We start from the raw sequence: 18829 nt of genomic DNA on the forward strand, positions 1-18829 counted from the left end.
ACTTGTGAAGGTAATGGATTTTTAGATTTAAAAATATATATACAAATATTGACAAATTGGTAGAGAGGTACTGGGACTAATGATTCGGCCAATCTTCATAACATAAGGCTTAATGATTTATTCTCAACAATAATAGCTCAAAACATATATGGACTCTTATTTTGCCAAAGTCGATTCTCAAAACATTGGTTGTAAATGTTAAGCATGGAACATCAAATCACCTAAGCTAAGCATGACACATCTAATCAAATAACACCCAATTTAATCAAATCATATTTCAATTAATTTTTAATGCAAAAGTCTTAAAAAGAATTAATAAAATTACCCATTTATGAAGCTCGGCCTCCTCCGTCGCCCCAGTGTTGGGGTTTAACTCATCATAGTAAAAATGCTCTCAAAATAATTCATTGATGCTCAAAAGTGTTTTACAATGAAGAGAAATACAAGAAATTGATGTAAAACAGAACTATGCGACCCACAGAAGACGTCCAGAATCAACGACAGAGCTGAGTTGCTGTTGTCGTTGAAGAACTACGACCCACAATCGACAGTCGATGTTTCTGTTGATAAACGACTGCTGCTGAGAGTCCGTTCTTCGTGTTCTTCAGGCGTGTTAATGGCAGCAGCAGCAGCAGCAGGTAACTTCTCTGCAACTCCTCCTGCGCCTCTCTGATCGCCTCCAAACCTCCCCAAACTCTCGAAAAAACCTTTTCTAACTTCTCTACACCTCTTATATACTTCACAGCTCAAAGAAATCCCGATAGAATCTCTTTTTTTTTCTTCTCTGCCGTTGAAACAATAATCACCTCTGTCAGTGTTTGTACGCGTCTGTTAGCTATAAAATAGCCACCAAACTCTTCCTATGACTTGAACAGGACCAAATACATGATTATCCAGCGTAAAACTCTCCCAAAATCTCCACAAAATCTTTGAAAGTGCACAACAGGACACGTCTCTCTGTTTTAACTTTGATTGCTTCTCCCGGATATTCTAGCCCAATTAAGCCCATGAAATCATCCATACTAGAATTGTATATCCATATCACGTCCATCCCATGAGAATCAGTGATTGAATCTCATTAAAACTCGTCCGAAAATCCAACCCTAAATTTGTCTGGTGAAAGGAAATTTTCCCGCCAAAATTTGTTTTCAAACGGTGAAGGTGACCTCCCCCTTATCCAGTTCTGGTGTCCCTTTAGCACATGTCCGAATTGGGTTACCCCTTATCCATAGTGAGAGTCCGAATAACACTTTCCCCTTGGGTGCAAATAGTAATTTTTCTGGGATATTTTCAACACTTTTTCAGGGTTCCTCCGGGGTATTTCTGGGGTGCTTCTGGTACGTTATCTACGGAGGTTCAAATGCCACATTTTGAGCCAATTTCGCCGCAAAAGCTTATTTCTCCAAAAACACCTACAAAGACATAAAATAACCAAATAAGTACAAAATCGAGCACTAACAATATAAACAATTGGGACAAATTAGACACATAAATGCGTCTATCAAATACCCCCAAACTTATTATTTGCTAGTCCCGAGCAAATCAAATAGAAAATAAAATCCTAACTCACTGTCGCAGGCATCGTCGATTGCATTTAGCGTATGCAATAAGCCTTTAAACCCCTAGGTGGCCCTAGTGGCCGAGTTATAGTCTCGGGAGGGCTTACCAGAGATATACCCACAAAACCTTTACTCCAGTCCCTAGCTATCTACGCAGAACCTTGGAAAGCACTAAAGAACCTCCTTGGTTGGCATACAATTATTGACTCTAAGAGGAAGAACCCTGATGCGAAATTCCAATTGCTGTACACGAGTTTGCACTCAAGCATACTAAAATTCATATAAGTGACAGAGCTCTACTAAGATAGTTTCACGATGGACATCATACTCGGAGTCAGACTAATCACATGAAAAGATTAAGATGATGGAAAAAGAAAAATGTAGATGGTTGAAAAGTGAACGGTGTTTCCCATATCTGTCTGAAGGCCTCTGCCAAGATGAACCTAACCTAAATGACTGAGATACCGGTCTGACTAATATTAACACACTGGCATATACAAGGGAACCAGTGGTCAATAACTTAAATCTAGATCAACAAACTGGCAAATACAAGGGAACCAGCAGTTGACTACACATAACAATAACCATTTTTTTTTTAACTTAACGGCATGAATAGATCTTTTTGCTCCAAGCGCATGCTTCTTGTCAGCAGATTACACGATAGTTCCCACGGGTCCTGCATTCCACGCTTGCTTAGGCGACGGAAACAGGGAGAACACACGCATATTGCTATCCAAGTGTTAATACTTATTCCGATTGGTCTAACTGGTCCGGTCTTTTTTTTTTTTTTTTTGTAACTCAGTCAATCTAATTCACCCTAGCAGTGGTAACAACTTGAATCGTGTGCCCCACCTAATCACTTAGAGAAACATAGTTTAAAAAAATAAAATAAAAATAAAGAAATGAAAAGGACTCAACGAGATATGGTGAAACTATCATGTTATTACTAACACCTGAGCTCTGTGCTTTTATGAATAGACTCTTTCGATGTTTCCATCTAATCAGATTGGTTCCTCAACTCCTATAACCAAGATGTTCCCATCCACTTAGATTGGTTAGTGCAAACCTTAATAGGCATAAATTTCTAGGCTCTGGAGTTTACTAATTGCAACTAAAAAGTTTCTCCCATACCCCCAAACTTAAATCTAACATTTTCCTCAATGTTCTAAAGATGAAATTAAAAGCATGAACAAGGATAAACGGTTACTATTTGAAGCAAAAGAGTTAAAGAAGGATATTACCGTGTTGCATGAGATTGGGTTACCTCCCAAGAAGTGCTAAGTTTAAAGTCTTCATCCAGACTTAGAAAAGGATTGGTCAACTCGAACCATAAAGTAACAGTCAAAATAACTGTGGGTCTTCAAAACCAAATAGAGCTGGCCATAGGAAACTGCAGTGAACCAAGAAAATGGACAAGAATAGCATGCCCTTACCTAGTTTCCTGAAAACTATCGCTAATTGCGGTTCAGGTTCTATGAAAGGGTCTAAATAGAATATTTTCATTGGCTGTGTTTCTTCATAGATGGGATCCGAATCACTAGGTCTTAGAGTCTGTAAAAACTCAAATACGAACTTAGAGTCACGAAGTAATAACCTAAATAATTGCGGATCCCCTAAGTCAATCAGATATCACTTACAAAGTTGACCATAATAATGGTCATTCTTAAGAAAATGTGTCGACCCTAATATCCTAAAGTAATTAGGTTTAGTCTCAAAACTTAATATCCGACACATCTGAAAATCATATGTTCCCACAATTGGAAGAAAAGTTTTTGGTGGGAAAACAAAGTCAATCTTGGTATCATAGCCTGGGTTAACCATATCAACCAGAGGATGGGTTTCTAACAACTGAGCTTCTCTATGGACATCATTAGGTTCGGGAAAACATGTATGAAGATAATCTTGTAATATAGTTGAGGAATAAATGTCAAGTCCTACACGAGGGAACTTTCTAAGAGTTAAAGCACATGGAGAATGATAATCACCCCCAAACTTAGAGTTTTCTGTGTCTCTAGAAAGACTAGTCACAACTTCCCTAATTTCTAGGTCATCAGATTCCTGGAAATGGTCAATTGATTCTTCTAAGTCAGGTTCATCCTCACTCATCTCTACGAGTTCATCTTCTTCGTCTAAGACTATTGTTTCTAAATCGCTATACTCTAAAACATTATTCTCAGAATAAACTCGTTCCTCTAAATCATTATCGGCTTTGTAAACAGGAAATACTACATCTTCTAAAACGAGGGTATCTCTAGTCAAATCCTCGTCCTTTTGAATAGGTGAATAATTATTAAAATTATTTGGATTTGAACTAGAAATAATATTATCATTGTAAAGCTCAATTGGAGTAACCATTTCCTGATCACTATTCCTACATAAGTATGATTCTCCATCAACACTATCCTCATCATAATAACATGAAAAAGATCGAACCTCATCAAAACAAGTAGTGCTACCAATTCTCACCTTGTCATCTTGATTATGAAAATAACTATCCTCATTTTTAAGGGTATTATTGGAAACACTATATTGGAAAGTAAGATTATTTCGAGCAAGTCTTTCGTTCGTCTCAGCCATCAGCTTGAGGGATTCCTCTATAGAAAGTTCACTCATTATTGTAGTTCTTTCGTCTAGAATTACACTATTCATCTCAGCTAACTTACGTGTCGACTCAGCTAACTCCCTGAGGGACTCTTCTAAAGGAGGAATAGGAACAGAGGGATCATAAAAAGGACTACTTTTCAATAGTTTGATTGTATCCTCTAGAAACGAAGAACTAGTACTATAATCTTCTTGCTCGTAAGACTGATGCATGTGTGGATAGTAATTGGGCTCACCAGGGTATGACCCATATCCTTCCAAAGGATGGCGTTCCCAACCACTATTCCCAACATGGTCATAAAAAGGATGATGTCCATAATCAAATTCAGGTCGATACTCATTGTATTGGCTTCTATCATACCAGTTCGACATTATTAATTACAAGGGAATTCCACACAATCACAAACAAGGCTGACTCGACTCCACCAAAACAAACCTTAAGATTTCTAGCAAACAAAAAGCATGATGGATCCACTTAGATTGTTTCTAGACCAGCTTCTATCTTTCGAAAGGGAATTCGTTGCAATTTGAGCAAACCCCTCTGGAATCAATCCGAGTCAAAGTAAGTTGAATTGAGGCGAGGGAAGCTCAGTGGAGCTTTGATACCCAAGGCCTCACCGCTATCACAAGGCGGCGCAGTCACGCATTCAACCCACAGAAACCATCATGAACTTTGGAGTGTGCTTAAAGAGCAACCAATCTTTTTCGAACGAGTTTCCTATTAAGCTCGTTACCCTATCGGTCTCGTTCTATTCCAAATTTTAAGCTTGGGTTCGCGTTAGGTTTCGTTTTCCTAAGGCGGGCAAGAAGGGAACGGTGATGAAATCCGAACCCTTATCTTGTTTAGGCCAGGCCTTGCCCTTTACTAGGAAAATAAAGACAGTCTGGTTCGTCCTCAAACAATTATCACCTTAAGGAAGACAGTAACCCGCTTGCAGGAGATTCGCGGGTGTTTCGATTGGACTTACCTCCCGTACCAGACGGGCGATGAACCGTTGTCGTCGACTCGGGCCACGACTCCTATGACGTGTGCGAACCCGAGGGGCCGAGACGATATAGTAATCGTCGTCCTTCCCTGCAAACAGTTTGTATTTAAATTTTTTTTTAATTTATAACCCTTCCGTAGGGTTTTAAAAATAATGTCCAAAGTCCAGAATAAAGTCCAAATAAAAAGTCCAAAATTACAAAAATTATGAAAAATAAAGCCTATTTACAAATTCTAAAAATAAATAAATAAAAGCTATATACAAAAAAAATAATAATAATAAAAATTAAATCCTAAAAAAAAATTATGTCTTTTTCTTCTTCTCTTTTAGCTTTTAACTTTTAGCTTTAAGCTTTTTGTTCCCAAGTCCTTAGTATTCCACTTCGAACCTGTAAATCAAAGACACAAAAAGAAACGTAAAAAGGAACAAATAATAGTAAAAAAAAATAAAATAAAATAATAAACCTAAAAACAAATCTATATACAAGTCCGCGTCGGCGGCGCCATTTTGATAAAAGATTTTTTGGTGGTTGTAGTAATGATGATAAGGGGTATCGTTCAAACTCGAACTTGTGAAGGTAATGGATTTTTAGATTTAAAAATATATATACAAATATTGACAAATTGGTAGAGAGGTACTGGGACTAATGATTCGGCAAATCTTCATAACATAAGGCTTAATGATTTATTCTCAACAATAATAGCTCAAAACATATATGGACTCTTATTTTGCCAAAGTCGATTCTCAAAACATTGGTTGTAAATGTTAAGCATGGAACATCAAATCACCTAAGCTAAGCATGACCCATCTAATCAAATAACACCCAATTTAATCAAATCATATTTCAATTAATTTTTAATGCAAAAGTCTTAAAAAGAATTAATAAAATTACCCTTTTATGAAGCTCGGCCTCCTCCGTCGCCCCAGTGTTGGGGTTTAACTCATCATAGTAAAAATGCTCTCAAAATAATTCATTGATGCTCAAAAGTGTTTTACAATGAAGAGAAATACAAGAAATTGATGTAAAACAGAACTATGCGACCCACAGAAGACGTCCAGAATCAACGACAGAGCTGAGTTGCTGTTGTCGTTGAAGAACTACGACCCACAATGGACAGTCGATGTTTCTGTTGATAAAAGACTGCTGCTGAGAGTCCGTTCTTCGTGTTCTTCAGGCGTGTTAATGGCAGCAGCAGCAGCAGCAGGTAACTTCTCTGCAACTCCTCCTGCGCCTCTCTGATCGCCTCCAAACCTCCCCAAACTCTCGACAAAACCTTTTCTAACTTCTCTACACCTCTTATATACTTCACAGCTCAAAGAAATCCCGATAGAATCTCTTTTTTTTTCTTCTCTGCCGTTGAAACAATAATCACCTCTGTCAGTGTTTGTACGCGTCTGTTAGCTATAAAATAGCCACCAAACTCTTCCTATGACTTGAACATGACCAAATACATGATTATACAGCGTAAAACTCTCCCAAAATCTCCACAAAATCTTTGAAAGTGCACAACAGGACACGTCTCTCTGTTTTAACTTTGATTGCTTCTCCCGGATATTCTAGCCCAATTAAGCCCATGAAATCATCCATACTAGAATTGTATATCCATATCACGTCCATCCCATGAGAATCAGTGATTGAATCTCATTAAAACTCGTCCGAAAATCCAACCCTAAATCTGTCTGGTGAAATGAAATTTTCCCGCCAAAATTTGTTTTCAAACGGTGAAGGTGACCTCCCCCTTATCCAGTTCTGGTGTCCCTTTAGCACATGTCCGAATTGGGTTACCCCTTATCCATAGTGAGAGTCCGAATAACACTTTCCCCTTGGGTGCAAATAGTAATTTTTCTGGGATATTTTCAACACTTTTTCAGGGTTCCTCCGGGGTATTTCTGGGGTGCTTCTGGTACGTTATCTACGGAGGTTCAAATGCCACATTTTGAGCCAATTTCGCCGCAAAAGCTTATTTCTCCAAAAACACCTACAAAGACATAAAATAACCAAATAAGTACAAAATCGAGCACTAACAATATAAACAATTGGGACAAATTAGACACATAAATGCGTCTATCATTCCCCAAATTTTTCTAGGTTTTATCACTGAAATTCAATTCATTTCTCAATCTGCAATCCTGATAGGAAGCTGTTGATTCATAATAATGGAATGATTTATTACATCCCGAAATCTCAAAATGTATAATCATTGGAGCTGAACCAGGTACTGAGATTTTCCTCACTAGTTATTTAGTGTGTAATTTTGTATTTTTTATTTTCATGTATGTGCATTATATGAAGAAGCAGATTGGATTGCACTTGATATTCAAAAGAAGAGGAACATTGAGCAAGAGAAGGGTAAGGAGATGGTAGACTATTCATGTTATGTGAAAGTTTGTGTTCATAGAGATGAGTTTTTTGTTTTGAATTTCATCTGGGTGGTTCTAGCTTTGCCAGGAAGAGGAGAATGCCACAATGCGGAGGCGTTTAAATGATTTGGTAAGTTCTGGCTTTGCCAGGCTACATGTTCCTTACTTTTAATAGAAAATATATAACACTGGTTGTCATATTATTCTATGATATGTTGATTATGGCGAATGAAAAATGTAGACAACACTAGAAAATTTTAGTCACTTACTTGGTAAATTGACAAAAAAAATTGTTTTTATTATGTTGCATGTTGTCTGGTAGTTTGACTTGTTTTCCATTTTGCACCCTTATTAGTGTGCTTGACAATCGGGGCATATTCAGAACTGCTTGTGGGTTCCTAGTTTTTCCTTCAGTGATAGAGGTTCTCTTGAGTGGCATGAGTGCCTCTGAAGATTCTGCAGCAGCTGCAACTTTGGCCTTTAGGCATATGCCGCATATCTGTGATGGTGAACGTTCTTCTCTCTTTCAAATCTAGTTATTTGTAAGTGCATACTCTTGTTGGAGATTTCAGCTATTCAGTGGTGTTGTTGGTGTGTGTCCCATAACATTCCTTGGCAGAGAATGAGAACTTTAGACTAGAAAGACAACAAATTTATCCGACGCTCTTACTTCAACCTTTTCTGTGTTCATTGGTTTACTGAAGTTTTTTGCTTCTTCTCTGTTTCAGCATCAAGACTTTTTTCTCCACTTGAGCTAGGATCATCTAAAGCTGTTTTATGTTTGCAGTTGTATGATATGCCGAAGATGTATAAATCAGTTTATTTTTTTATTGAGGGATCACTTCCAAGTTGAGATAATTAAGTGAGGTGAGATAAAATAACTATTATTATATTTTCTGAATCATTTCCCCAAATCTAGCCAGTAAATCATGTTAGAGCACTACTCGGTCGAACTCGAATGCGTTGCTATCTCAAGCATGTTTGTCAATGTTAGTGATCAAAACTATAAGTCTTGATTTCTAGCCAATTTATATATGTCCAGAATAGGACATAGATTGTGTGGTTGAGCTTAGACTTCACGGCGTTCATCATTTGAAGACGGAGAACTACTAAGGAGAGCTTGTGGAACTTCATCGACAAAAGGTATGTGGAGACTGAAACTCATCTATCACTTGGAAAGTCTATTTCTACTCTATATCTTATATTGAGACATAAGTCGTATTACGATAAAGTTTTCTATATATACATTTGAGATTTCGATCCGAGTTTATCTCGCTTACATATTTCTCGAAATATGCGTTGGCAAGCTTTCACTTCGACCAAGTTCATCTTATATCATGTGAAAATTTCCGAGTAACATCTTACATGGTTTGTGTGATACAATCATTTGGTGTGGACTTGAAATGTTTCCTTAATCATTATTTCGATATCTTAAAAATTGCTTTGATGCTAATAGTGTGTGAAAACGGCTATTGTCATAAAGAGTTTAGAATCATGTAACCATGTTTGGATGTAAACATCGTGTGTTATCACATTTGTGTGTAAGCCCAAAAGAGGGAACCTGAAGTATGCGTACCCGTACGCGTACTGGCGGTTGTTGGATGTCTGGGAAAGTATGCGTACCAGTACGCATACTGGCGGAAGTTTCACGTCCGTGAATTTATGCTGGAGTTTGGAATGTAAATTGGTATGCGCACCTGTAGGCGTATTGGCGTAACCAAACTCGGTCTGTCTACTTAAGTATACGTACCCGTTTGCATCCTTAAGTTGGTTACTTTCTAAAATTGGTTCTGCACATGAACTTAAACATTTATAAAATAAGGAATGCAATCTTTGAAAACCGTGGGTATAATGTTCATGTATTGATTCAAGTATATCAAATCGATTTTTCTTCAGTTGTGATCGTGTACACTTCTATGAGAATATAGGAATTGAACACCTCTTTAACTAGTTTCATTTGAATCATTTGAACTAGTCATGGTTAAGATGAATAAGGTTGATATGAGAGTAATCATATGACTAACTTCGATTAACTATTGTTGAGCCAACATGGTGTACACGTTTGGGTACGATTACATAAACCTAAATGAGGGTACATTTCATTTGTGTATAACAAGCTAAGTTCGATCTAACGGTTGAAATATATTAGCTTGGTTGAATCAGGTTTTTCATCTAACAGTGAATATTGAACGCTTTGTTACCAAGGTAACTTAGATTGAAAACCCTGATTTGAAAACTATATAAGGGAGAACTCTAGCAACTGGGAAACCTAATTCGCACACCTCTTGTGTGTTACTAGTTGCATAACTAGAGTCGATTCTCCTTTAAACTTAGGTTTTTATCAAGACCCTGTAGGTTAACGACTTAAAACACTTCATTGGGATTGTGAAGCCAGACCCAACTATTCTCTTTGTAGTTGCGTGTTCTGATCTTGCTCGATTCTATCGTATTGAGTACAATTTAAGTAATTGACTCGATATTAATATCTCCAATAGGAAAGATAAAATTAATCACAAACATCTTCGTCTCATCGTTTGTGATTCCATAATATCTTGTTTCGCTAGTCGATTAAGATTATTGGCCGTTCTTCGGGAATATAAGTCTGGTTTATCAATTGGTTCATGTTCACCTTGATTTATCAAAAGACGGAACGAAAATTCTTGGGTATTTCTGTGGGATACAGATTTATTCAATCTATAGACTTTTCTGTGTGAGACAGATTTTTTATCAAGTCTTCGACTTTGGTTCATAAAAACTCTTAGTTGTAGGTGAGATCAGCTAAGGGAATCAAGTGCGTAGTATCCTGTTGGGATCAGAGACCTAAGGAACGTAACTGTACCTTGAATCAGTGTGATATTGATTAGGGTTCAACTACAGTCTAGTCCGAAGCTCATTGGTAGTATGCTGGTGTCTGTAGCGGCTTACTACAATGTGGTGTTCAAACTGGACTAGGTCCCGGGATTTTTCTACATTTGCGGTTTTCCTCGTTAACAAAATTTTGGTGTTTGTGTTATTTCTTTTCCGCATTATATTTTGTTATATAATTGAAATATCACAGGTTGTGAGTTTAGATCAATCAATTAGATAATCCAACCTTTGGTTGTTGATATAAATTGATTGACACTTGAACATTAGTCTTTGGTACCGTTCAAGTTGTTTCACATAATAATCAGGCTCGCGGATCTCTATCTGTTTAATTTGCTGATTACATTGTGAAACAGAGATATTAAACTCTTTGATATACTTTTCTCTAGATTGGGTATAACTGTCTAGTTGATTCTCTATAAAGCATATTGGAGTAAGTCCTCTCAAATTTCCAAAAGAATTTTTGGGTGTGGTTGTTAGAACCCCCGCATTTTCAAATCATTATCCTCATCTTCACTAGCAGCGTTATCCACAGGATAAATGACAATTCCATCATTTGGGGGACAAAAGGAACATTTTCAGTTCGGATCTTGGTGTTGCAATTTGGAATTATGGATATAGTTTTGGATTCCAATATGATCTTATTCTTTCCTCCTACATTATTCAACCCAAAATATATTGGCTTAATGTGAGCTTTTACCAGGAAATAAGTAGCTGCAGAGAAAGTATCCTTTATATGTTTAATGATAAAAAAATTGGGATAGATGTTGTGTGGTTGATTTTCATAAAAGAATTTTATCCACCTTGTTATCCTGCATTAGTCATTGCCATAACTCCCCTTCTTAATGGGTTGTTTATGTCTATGTTGACACAAACCTTGACTCCCTCTTTATCAACTAGAACATCATATTTTGGTTCAATACCTATGACTTCTCCCATTACACTTCCAATATTGGTAGCAAAAGTTACATTCATATGTTCTTGAAAGAGTTTCTCCAATTGGATCCAGAAACATTGGTTGTTCCAATCTAAGTCATGACAGATCACGCCTGAGCTATATCCATGTAGAATTAATAGATTTCCATTGATGATCCAAGGCCTTGTTGTAAAGACTTTGTTGAGAGTATCTTATCTTTGAACTTGAAAACCATCACATTAGTATCAATCTCCACTACTTTTGCATCTTCCTCAAGAATAAAAGACCAAGTGAGCTTCATATATTTCTCCACTGCTTTAAAAACCATACTACCTTCCATGATAATCTTACCAATCAAACAATTCTCCCATTAATTCTTCTTCAATCTCATCTTCTACCTCTCACAGAGTTGGAAATAATTGTTTCATATACATCACCAAGATCAATCGTTGCTTGCTTGAATATTGCAGGTAAATTTAGAACTTAATCAGAATTATCTTCTTCTATGACTTTTTTTGTTATTAAGTTTATGCTTGATGAAAAGAGAGACTGGTGAACATGGCTTATATATGGGTTCCTGGTATCACAATTAGGGTTATCTTTTCTAGTCAAAATATTTATTATGTGAATATTGTAGGATTTATATATACCTAGATTATGATAGGATTTTCCAAAAACAAAAACTGTATAGCTGGCAATTAACCAAAGAAAAAAAAAGAGGGAAACTGTATTTAAACATAAAACAACATTTTTGATTTTTGAATTTTGAATTTCCTAACTTTCCTTTGATTTTTGATTTGAATTTTCTTTTGAGTGACGCTGGATCGGGAACGAGTGAGTTCATAACATACACTCTTCTAGTTTAACGGAAACACTTCAGCTTCAACAAGCACCTTAGCAAAAAAAAAACAAACGCAATTGAGGGATAAACCTGTATACACATTAGGGAAGAAGAAATCTAAAGAATATATCACAATGTTTTCATGGAAATCATCACAGACTTAAGAAATCAGTTACAAGGAAAGATGGAGTATGGATTTTTTGATTAAAAAAATCATGAAACGTCTGAGATTTGAAGACTGAGTTAACTGAGTCGTAATTACCGCTTCCCAGACTCTCTCTCTTGAAAACTCTAATTTTAAAAATCATTTCCCATTGACAGGATAACTCAAGAGTTTTTCCTGTCAACGACAAAGTACTAGTTTTAGCAGGCAAAAAGATGGGTCTTTTATAGATATTGTTTGTAACCCGAGTTGTATACTTTTTTAGAAGAGTAGTCTCAACGGTGGCAGAACCAAATGGGGCTAATGTAATGACACCAACCTCCATCGATATATTGTTCCCACTTTGCCACGACGGTTTTCCGACAGTGTAGGGTTTTCAACGGGTATCAGTATGGTCATCCAACAACAACTTTCCGGCTGAAAGGTCACCATCCCTGAATTACTCCCGTCCGGGCACGTTTAATTGCATAGTTTTCTGCCAACTCTGGAGCCAATTGTGCTGAAAATACCTCGGCATAATGTAGACATTCCTTGCCTCTTGTGAGACCAGTATCTGGCATAACAGCCCAACATACTCTCTCACCCGAGCATAAACGAACCATACATAGTTCTATCCCAGTTAACATCAATATTGTTCCCACTTATATATTGCGGTTATCCAGCATTATAGGATTTTTAACTGCACTACAGCGGTTATCATGCAGCAGCTTCCGTGACATCCCATGACTACTTTCGGCCGAGCACACATCCCGTGACTACTTTCGCCCGAGCACACTTAACTGAGAAGTTTTTCTCACAACTCAATTAAGTTTACTTATCATGCGTTGGTGTTAGAAAATGACAAATTATTACTTATACTTCGTTCGGAAAACCACTGCCGAAATCGGGGTATTACATCACCACCACCTTATCCTCGACTCAAAATACATCCAATCCCAGATCTCCAATGTTCCCTACCCCTCATGAGAAAATCACCTGAACCAACCCCGTCTAGCGTACCTTACCATCCTCGGAAGGTGAACCATCGCCGGCTCTGATACCATTTGTAATGACTCGTCCTACACTGATATTGTCCCCACTTAGCACTGCGGTTATCCAGCAGTGTGGGGTTTTCAAAGGGCATCTGAACCAACCCCGTCCAGCGTACCTTCCCACCCTCGGCTGGTGAACCATCGTCGGCTCTGATACCATTTGTAATGACCCGTCCTATACTGATATTGTCCCCACTTAGCACTGCGGTTATCCAGCAGTGTGGGGTTTTCAAAGGGCATCGCTGCGGTAATCCAGCAACAAATTCTAGGGAGGTCACCCATCCCTGGATTACTCCCGCCCGAGCACGCTTAACTGCAGAGTAATTTGCTAACTTTGGACCCAATTATGCTGAAAAGACTTTGGTGTTAGGAAATGACAAACCATTACTTATAATCCAATCGGCCAACCACTGCCGAATGTCGGGGTATTACAGCTAACCTGGGATGTGGCTCCCCTTTCTTGGTTATAAAACCTGAACATGTTAGTAATTTTTCCTTAGCCAAATAAAATTCATTAATTAGTCCAGCAAGTCCATTAAATTAGTCCACCAGGTTCAAGAAAGTTATTCCACCAACGTCCAAATATCCACCATCCAAAGTCAATCTCATTTGTCCACGAAAGCCCAAATAACTTGATATCAGTATTCTTTTTTGCACTTTGTTCTTAATGCTGTTTTTTGATTGCTTTGTTATTTTTTCCGCTGTTGTTGTTTTTCATTTGATACTCTGACGAGCCTATAGTTACTCACTAATGATGTGATCCCTTATAAAAAACAATTATCGTGGGCTTCGCCGCCTTGGTTACTATTAACTCTTTCTTTTAGCCCCCTAGTTTAAAATCTTGACTCCTCCATTGAGTCTCAAAGTAAGATGTTAATATATATATATATTATAGGAATTATATAATTTTTTCCAGTTTCTTAAAGTATTGTTATCCCAGCTAGCTTGGGGGCATACAAATTATTTACGGCCTACCCTTATTTATTTACCCTCCCAGACTTAGGGGATAAAGGGCGTCTAAACTACGCAAGAGTATCGAGTCATCCTCATCATGAAAATATAATCTTAAGCCTTATCCTTCTAGATTTTAAAACCTATTCAAATTCTTTCAAAATTGAAACCTATTCAAATCATTTTCCTCACAAACTAAAATTAAGACCTAGTAATATCAATTTATTTGTCCCTTCATCAAGGGAATTTGGGGTTACTTCACATTGAGAATGAAGAGTGATTGGATTCATAAAGAGACTGTCGGAGAACAATTTGAATTATGGACTCACAACGGAGGATCTAAGATAAACTCCAAGATTTGGGTTACCCTCTCCATTGTTGTAGGTTGGGATGTTTGGTCAGAGAGAAACAAACGAGTCACGGGAAGAAGAGTGGCAGGGATAAGGATGAGGTGATCATTGAGATCAAAAAAAATACTGTATCAATGGGGTTCTATACCTAATTAGTTTAAAAACCATAATTTCAGGGAAGTAGTTCTTCAATGGGAGACGGTTATGGATTGTAACTGAATTTGGCTAACTAGTTGGGATTACTACTAGGCTGTAAGTTGTATTTTTATTTTATCAATAAAATCGTAACCCTGTCCAAAAAAAGAAAAAAAACATCAATTGATTTAAAAGAAATTTCACCATCCTTTTTTTTCAATCTTAACATTGTCGATTGCAACCTATTACTCTTATTTTTACTTGTGACTGGTTTATCCATTCAAAATTACAAATGGTCTTAGGCTTCTGTGTTTAACCATAATCGATCGACGTTCATGTCCATATTGACCGATTCCTATAATAATATGAAAAACGTGTAACCATAATTGGGCGATGTTATGATCGCATCGACCACTTTTCGGTTGATGTTTTCCAAAAAAAAAGAAAAAAATTGATTATTTTGTTTTTGAATGTTTTAATGATGGAACATTAGTTAATTTCTAGGTTAACCAGATTAAATATCTTTTAATTAACTAAATTAACACTAAAATTATATAAGGATAAATTAGTCATTAAGGAAAATGATTAGCTAAAGGGGTTTTTTATTTTAATTTAAACGGACCCTTTTTATGTTCTAGTGATAGGCCTCAAATAATTTCTACAAGCCTCAGACTAGCCAGGCTTCTTACGTGCAATTCTGTTAACTACTTCATAGTCATTGTGTTTTCTTTTTCTTTCTTCACTTGGTGCACTTATCATTGTTAGATATTGGTTTATTTATCAGGCCTAGGTGTTAGAAAATGAAAAATTATTACGTATATCCCATTCGGTGAACCACTGCCGAAATCGGGGTATTACCTCACCACCACCTTATCCTCGACTTAAAATAAATCCAATCCCAGATTTCCGATGTTCCCTACCCTTCATGACACAATCACCTGAACCAACTCCGTCCAGCGTACCTTCACACCCTCGGCAGCTGAACCATCGTCGGCGCTAATACCATTTGTAATGACCCGTCCTACACTGATATTGTACCCACTAAGCACTGCGGTTATCTAGCAGTGTGAGGTTTTCAAAGGGCATCACTGCGGTAATCCATCAACAAATTCTAGGGAGGTCACCCATCCCTGGATTACTCCCCCCGAGCACGCTTAACTGCAGAGTATTCTGCCAACTCTGGACCCAATTTGTGCTGAAAATATTTTGGTATTAGGAAATTACAAACCATTATTTATATTCCAATCGGTCAACCACTGCCGAATGTCGGGGTATTACAGCTAACCCGGGATGTGGCTCCCTTTTCATGGTTATTAAACCTGAACATGTTAGTGATTTTTTCCTTAAAATTCATTAATTAGTCCACCAAGTCCATTAAATTAATCCACCAGGTTCAAGAAAGTTATTCCACCAAAGACCAAATATCCACCATCCAAAGTCAATCTCATTTGTCCACCAAAACCCAAATAACTTGATATCAGTACTCTGTTTTTGCACTTTGTTCTTGATGTTGATTTTTGATTGCTTTGTTATTTTTTTCCACTGTTGTTGTTTTTTATTTGATATTCGTACAAGCCTATAGTTACTCACTAATGATGCGATCCCTTATTAAAAAAAGATGTCGTGGGCTTCGGCCACCTTGGTTATTATTAACTCTTTTACTTTAACTTTTTCTTTTAGCCCCCTAGTTTGAAATCTTGACTCCGCCATTGAGTCTCAAAGTAAGATATTAATATATATATATATATATATATATTATAGGAATTATATAAATTTTTTCAGTTTCTTAAAATAACAACTCTTCTTATCCCATCTATCTTGGGGTGCATAAAAATTATTTAAGGCCTATCATTCTTCACCATCCTAGACTTAGGGGATAAAAGGTGTCTAAACTACGTAAGAGTACCGAGTCACCCTCACCATGAAAATATAATCTTAAGTCTTATCCTTCTAGATTTTGAAACCTATTCAAATTCTTTCAAAATTGAAACATATTTAAATCATTTCCCTCACAAACTAAAATAAAGACCTAGTAATATCAATTGATTTGCCCATTCTTCAAGGGAATTTGGGATTACTTCACATTGAGAATGAATAGTGATTGGATTCATAAAGCGACTGTCGAAGAACAATTTGAATTATGGACTCGCAACAGAGGATCTAAGATAAACTCCGATATTTGGGTTATCCTCCTCTTCGTTGTACCTTGGTATGTTTGGTCAGAGAGAAACAAATGAGTCATGAGGAAGAAGAGAGGCAGGGATAAAGATGAGGTGATCATTCTGATTAAAGATTACTGAGCTAATTAGTTTAAAAACCATAATTTCAGGGAAGTAGTTATGCAATGGGAGATGGTTATGGATTGTAACTGACGTTGGCTAACTAGTTGGGCTTACAACTAGGTTGTAAGTTGTATTTTTTTTTTATCAATAAAATTGTAACCCTGTTCAAAAAAAAGAAAAAAAAATCAATTGATTTAAAAGAAAGTTCACCATCCTTTTTTTTTCAAACTTAACATCGTCGATTACAACCTATTACTCTTATTTTTACTTGTGACTGCTTTATCCATTCAAAATTCAAAACTACAAACAATCCTTGATTTCTGTGTTTAACCGTAATCGATCGACGTTCATGTCTATATCAACCGATTCCTATAATAATTAGGTATGTGAAAAACGTGTAACCATAATTGGGCGATGTTATGACCGTATCGACCGATTTTGGGTTGATGTTTTTCAAAAAGAATGATTTTTTATTGAAGTTTTAGTGATTTTTTATTAGTTAATTTCTAGGTTAACCAGATTAAACATCGTTTAATCAACTAAATTAACACTATAATTATATAAGGATAAATTAACTTTTAAGAAAAATGATTAGCTAAAGGGGTTTTTCATTTTACTTTAAACCGATCCTTTTTTATGTTCTACTGATAGGCCTCAAATAATTTCTACACGCTTCAGACTAGCCAGGCTTCTTAGGTGCAATTCTGTTTAAGTACATCGTCACCGTGTTTTCTTTTTCTTTCTCCACTGGGTGTGCTTATCATCGTTAGGTATTGGTTTATTGTCTAAATCATGGTTCTGTGTTGGGCCCAAATCCAACTACACCCAGTTGATGAATTAGGCTCTATTGCACGATTTTAAGTGGGTTGACTACGCTGCATGAATTGATGGCAAAATTTGGATGGAAGTTGAATAGACTTGAAAGTTGAAACTTTGGTTTCAATCACTATGTAATCAGAGAGCTTTCATCTTTTTGGGATTCTACCCAACTTAGGGAGGCTTTGCTGATATGTAAAACAGTAATAGCTCGTTCGAATACACATTTAGAGTAGCTTTTTGACTTCTAGAAATCAGTAACTTGTCTTGCTATAGTAAAAGAATATAGTAGAACCCCTATAATTTAATCCGCGACAAATTAATAATCACGATAAATTAATAAATTTTGTCAGTCCCGAATCGGGACCGACGTGCTAAATTAATAATTCGATAAATTTATAAAATAATAACTTTTTTTAGTTTTCTGTAGGTCCCTTCGAATATATAAATTAATAACTCTCCAACTTATATAAATTTAATTTTACATTTATGCTAATTTGGTAAAGAAAGATTCAATATTGACTTGCTTTTTCTTAAAACTGACGTCATATTGAATCTCATCTTGGATTTTTCTAACATCGGAAGAGTTTTTGGTGTTGTCGTTTCCTGATGCAATAAAAACCTATTCAATATCTTTGCGGATTTGATAGCTTTTTTACGGGAAGATGGCTCTGTACCTACACTTTCATCTTCCACTTCCATATCATCACTTTCTCCTTTTCCCATGACACTCTCAATTATTTCTTTGTCTGTCAACAAATCTGAAATAATATCCTTTTGAGGGTAGTTTAAAAGAAATTCAACATCCATTGATTAAATTTTGCAATTATCTAGTTCCTTTACTATCTAACGCTTCACTTGGATTCTTCAATATGGTGTCATCCATTGAACGAATCTTACAATGACGGAAACAATTTGAAATGGATAAGGTGTATTGGTTCATTTTGTTGATTTTTTTTTCTTTTTTTAGAA

This window comes from Papaver somniferum, chromosome 7 (genome assembly GCF_003573695.1).
Source record: "Papaver somniferum cultivar HN1 chromosome 7, ASM357369v1, whole genome shotgun sequence".
Classification (NCBI taxonomy): Eukaryota; Viridiplantae; Streptophyta; class Magnoliopsida; order Ranunculales; family Papaveraceae; genus Papaver; species Papaver somniferum.